This window comes from Catharus ustulatus, chromosome 2 (genome assembly GCF_009819885.2).
Source record: "Catharus ustulatus isolate bCatUst1 chromosome 2, bCatUst1.pri.v2, whole genome shotgun sequence".
In the NCBI taxonomy this organism is placed as follows: Eukaryota; Metazoa; Chordata; class Aves; order Passeriformes; family Turdidae; genus Catharus; species Catharus ustulatus.
The window spans coordinates 34,687,916-34,693,915 of NC_046222.1; positions in this window are offsets into that span (position 1 = coordinate 34,687,916).

Sequence of the window (6,000 nt, forward strand, 5' to 3'; positions counted from 1 at the left end):
GGCAATGGATCTGATCAGGAATCGCCAGGGCTATTAGTACCCATTGGTAGATATAGACTGGGCGCTGAATTATTTACCTCTATATTCATCATGTCTACTTCCTTATTACTACTTCTGAGTGATGGAAGGCTTCAAATGACAAATTATCTGAAACTACCCAGAACTCAGAGTGAGAAGAAAAACCTTTACCAGAATCATCTGGAGAAGACAGGGTTAAAGTGAATCCTAGCAATCCTACAGTACCAAAGAGAAGGTTACTGAAAAGGCAAGGTCTGCACTAAGTTCCAGGAAAAGAGAAAAAAAATTGTCCTACCTTAAAACAGGGAAGTTCTAGTGTGAAATAAAGAAAATAATTTTTACTATTAGGGTAGTTAATCACTCAAACAGTTGCCTAGAGCATTTGTGTGATCTCTAGCCTTGGATATTTTCAAGTCCCAATCAGAAAAAGCTTTGACTATCTTAGTCTAGATGACCCTTCTTTGAGCAGGGTACGTGACTACAGACTTCCTAAGATGCCTTCATTATCAGATTGATGATGACTATGATCATGACTATGATCATGGTAAAATGTTAAAGTTTCTCTTCAGTAGCTGCATAACAATCATTACTCAAACAGTTTTAACTTCAAATTTCTTGGCTCCCTTGACCTTACTAATAATCTCATACTGTTTAAACACCATATCTTCTCCATACAAAATACAGGGGAAAAAACTAAATCCTAAGGGGAAAAAACCCAATTCAACAGAAATTGGGGGGGTTGAGGAGACCAACACCTAAATGGTAAATCCCTATAGAATCAGACCTTAATCTATCCATAGTGAATTTTGTTTTAGAAGAGCTTTTGAGAAAGCTTGTGGTTTAGGAAGGTATTCTCTGATTTAGTGCTCCCACTAAAATAAAAACCATGAGCTACTCTCCTTCACCACCTTTGCCTTCCTGACCATGAGCCATGCATCCACTCCTTCTCAGAAGTGAGAATTCCTTAATTCTGCCAGTGGTCATGGGGTAAAGTGGTGTAGAATATCAACCTAGACACACCCACACGGCCCTAGGCTCAGCTCCCTCATGGTTGAGGCAAAACTGTTCTCACGAAAGAAAAGCTAGAACTGAATACCCAAACCATCATTTCTGAAACACTTTTGAGTGTTTCCATTTTTTATTATGTGAAGTACCACTATTTGTGATGTCATGAACATGAAATCTTCATAACATTTTATCAAAAATTTCACAATTGCCCATGTTGGTGCAATACACAGAGCACAAAGTGCCCAAAAGAGAAAAACAATTCATTCTAATATATACTGTCTTGGCCATTGGCCTCTTTATTAAATATTATGCATTTAAATGATGACTAGAAGGAGCCACCCATGCAAATCCTCATACACTGCACAATTCTGATTTGTGAAAGAAGTGCTTCGCAAATCTGTAAATACAGGTAGGGAGCCTTGCCTTTTTTTTTTTTAATTTCTTTCCAGTTATTACTCTGTAATCTAGACTGCAAAATCTTCACTGCAAAGGCAAAATCACATATTAAGTCCAGATATCTCTCTTTCTTCCTCTTACTTCTCTCTGTCCCTCACAATCTATTAATTTGTACTGGCTTATTTACATTGCAAATAATTTAGAGAGTGAAAACAGCAAGAGAATGAAAAATCCTGCCTGGAGGGCTTGATAGAACTTCTAGGAGTGATGCATTAAAAGACAGTAGGTTTCTGAAGTGTGGATGGCATATCAAAGACTTCTTTTCTCAGCAGTAAGACCTGCACTCAGTATCAAAAGCCACATGAAATAAGAACCACTTCCCATTTGTTCTGTTAGGCAGATGAACCCAACCAGTGACTCCACTCTTCTTCAAGATTAAAGGAAAATACAGTAATATGAAAAGATGATAGCATGTATTATTTCACAGAGATCCATTTATGGATGAATAGCATATTTTACACGTACTTTTATACATGGCTGTTTGTTTAGGTCACTTTAAAAATTCCCAGGCTTAAGCAAGAACTCACTAATAACTTTGTGTTAGAGCTGTTTCATTATCTTCAAACTCCACATTTGATACACCAGTGTTTTAAGACACAAGTCATTATTGAGGAGGATATGTGTCATTATACATTATTATGTTGTAATTCACGAAAAGCAGTAGGACCTCATATTTTGAAAAGCACTAGCAACAAGCAGATGAAAATTTGAAAGATTATAGCCCACAAGTCCACAGCTTTCCATGGAAATATGATAAGGGATTTTGTGCCATCTTTTTGACATGTACTTTAGAATAAGATATAGATTTTTCTAACTCATGGTGTCCTTAATGCCATGATTTCTGAAAGATGTATCACTATTGAATTATCCAAAGTCCAGCAGACACCTTTCCCTTCTCATGATAGAACTCACTTTCTTGACTTATATTCGACCGTTTACAGATTAAATACAGTTCTTATTACATATTTATCTGGTTTTAAGACGAATTTTGACTTTTTCATGCTCTTTATATGTTTAAGCATAAAGCCATGCTCTTTTTCGTAACCAATCAGTTTAGCATTCAAACCAGGAATTAATGAAGTTTTTTAGTTTACTTACTAGATTCACCAAGGGTTTTGTCATGCTATGGCTGCTGTTTGTGCTGTGCCTACCAAATCTGTGAATTTCAGGTAGTCCCACAGAACTAAGGAATAGAATTGTATAATACTTAGCTTTGAACATTAGAAAGGTTTGACTATAGAAAGGTAACTGCACACAAACCTCAACAAAAAATTATGTAATCATAGAATTAAAAAGGTTGGAAAGGACCTCAAGGATCATCAGGCCCAACCTTTAACCCAGCACTGCCAGGCCCACCATTAAGCTACATCCCTAAGCATCACATCTATACATTTTTTGAACATTTCCTGGGATGGTATTCTACTTTTTCCCTGGGCATCCTGTTAAAGCTACCTTTTAGTGATGCCATTCTAAAGGTGTATTAAAATCTCCAAATACATTTTATGTAGGTGGCAATACAATGGAGCAGTCTTGTTGTAAAGGAACTTTCTCTGAGAAGAAGGAGGTAGAAGCTCTGATCTAATTCATTGAACAAAAGACATTTTTCTAAACCAGGTAGCTAAACTTTGATATGACAGGTATCATTCTCTTGCAGTTATTTTAAAAATAGCACCCATTTTCTTTGTCTGATAGGAAAAAAATCCTACTGATTTATCAATCAGTTGTGTTATTAAAACTGTGATGTGATTTTTTATTAATATTTTGAATTAATGACCTCACATATTAATGAGCTTTTGGAGGTTTCATGAAAGAGAAGAGATTTTTAAGTCAAATTACTTAATGTCTGGTGCACAAAATTCCTTTAGCAGCTCTAAGAAGCCTATCACAGGTTTGTTTTGGTTGGTTAGGTTTAAACACAGTGCTTTTTGGATGTAGAATACAGAGGATGACAGTGCTATTTTCCAGTTATAAGGTAGTTTACAGTCTGTCACCTTTCTTTTCTGCAGTTTTATATTTATTATAATAATATTTGTCTCTCTTTTCAGCTATTTGGAGATCTAAGAATGCTGATAAATAGTAATCCATAGCAAATTAATATTTTTTAATGTTATTAAACTGTTTAGTTTAATATTGCTGGGTTTACTGGGTTTTTTTTGCCAGACAGTGTGGTGAATTTCTGCAAATTCTATGCATCTGGTTGTCCTCACTGAAGAGGAATTAATTAAAAAACTATGAACTAGATAAGATGTCTTCAGGGAGAGGAATTTTGAGAGTGGAGTTATTGTTTGTCAACTTTCAAAGACAAGAGGTATTTCTGCTTTGTGTGTAGATATGATTTTATTGCCCTACAAGTGTGGATGTTCTTGATCCATGCCATTGTATTGAATCTTTGGTGTTGTTTACCATTCAAGTCTACTTTACTTTGCAAATTAAACTTCTTGCATGTATGACTATCACAAATACACTCTCTCCAAAAGACTTAGAATCATAGAACCGCTAAGTTTAAGAAAGAATTTTAAGACCATTGAGTCTGACCATTAGCCCAGCACAACACTTTTCATGACTAAACCACGTCTGCATGTGCTACATCCACACTCCTTCTGAATGTTCCTAGGGATGGTGACTCAAACATCTCCCTGGTCACCCTGTGCCAATGCCTGACAACCCTTTCAGTGATGCAGGTTTTCCTAACAGCCAACATAAACCCCGCTTGCTGTAACTTGAGGCTATTTCCTGTTGTCCAACCGCTTGCTACTTGGGACAAGAGACCATCTCCCTCTTTCTGTATACACAGGTGTCTGATAGATCACAAATATTCTTTGTTTTCTCAAAAAGTGTCTCTATATATCTGTCTAATTATGTTGTAAGGTCATGCAACCTTTGTCTATGTCCTTGATAATTTAATGATCCCTGTTTTAAAATTATATTAAAACCTCAGGAGGTCTGAGCAGATAAAAGTCAGTTATAATGAAAGAATTTATAACCCTTTCCAATATCAAAATATCAGCCTTTTTTTTTTTTCTTCTTTACCCATGATCCACAGAGCACTGAAACCCACTGAGAAAATATCATCAAGTGTGATATACAACTCTCACACTAATTAGGAACTGAGCTTCAAAATATGTCCTACTGAACTTTAACAAGTCCAAACAGATCATCTGGTTCTGTCTTCCCTAAGTGTGTAAGAATGCTTCTGGTTTCATTCAAAAGAGAAAAGACAGTTGTTAATTAAATGTCCTCTTTTATCGGTTGATATGAGAAGCAATTTTGGGAATATCATCAGACCTGTGGCAGACAGCATTATTCATTTGTATCTTTCACAAGTGTGTTATTTAGGAGTAAAAGGAGTTTCTTCTAATGTTTTTTTCTCTTAATTTGGTCTATCTGAAATATATTGTGATCAATATCAATTTTCCATGGTTCAAGACACATCACATACACAAACACAGTTTTTATGTTGACAACATTTAAGGCCTATAAAACAGAACAAAATTAAAAGTTTTTTCAGGGAAATTTCATAGACTCAGACAATGATTTGGGTTGAAATTACCTTAAAAATCATCTAGTTCCAACTCCCCTTCCCCTGTGTAGGGATGCCACCCACTAGATCTGTTGGCTCAAAGCCCTGCTCAGGGACATTGCCAAATGTTTGCACAAGTCTGGGTAAATGCCCTCCCCTCAAAGTTCTAATCCATCATAGAAGCCACCAAATTTGTGAGGTACAACTGGCCTTTAGTAGAGCCATGCTGACCATAACCAATCACCTTCTTATTTTTCACGTGCTTTAGCAGACATTCCAGGAGAACTCGCTTCATGATCTTGCCAGAAAAACTGATATTGATCACAAAATATTTCAGATAGATCATATTGATTGATATTATGTATGTGTTTTTATTCTTTTGGGGGAAAATTTATAAGTGTGAAAAGTTTTGTTCTGAACTATTAGGCCACAGACAATTTAGAGTAGATTTTCTAAGCATGTTATATAATTCCATATTTTATTGCATCAAAAGCGATACTACAGTTGCTGGCTAGGACTCATGTTCTCTGCCTCTACCTAAATAATTCTACATTTAAAAAAATTCTAATTCTTGAAAACTGGCATAGTCCCATATGAAAAAGGAAAAAGTTACAGTACATTATGCATGCTGCCACTCTGTTCCTTCGTATTTCTTTGCTTTTTCATTCTGTGATTTCTGTGAATTCTGTGAATTTTGTGCTTAGACTCCTAAGCCACCTTGAGATTGAAATTCCTTTAGTTTAGATCCATGAAGATGATATGATCTTGTTTACTGAAGGCAATCCCTACTTATCCCAATCTCTGTTTGCTTCCTCTCTTCTATGTGCTGCTTTCTTCTCTTTTTGTGCTGAAAATCTGATCTTTGCCTCAGGAAATACCAGAGGAACTGACTATGGTAAAAATGTGATTCACATCATATTGATGGAAACAAAGTCAGATTCAAGTTCTAAATCAATAGAGTTTCCTATTAAATACTTCCTTCCTGTCCTCTTGCTCTG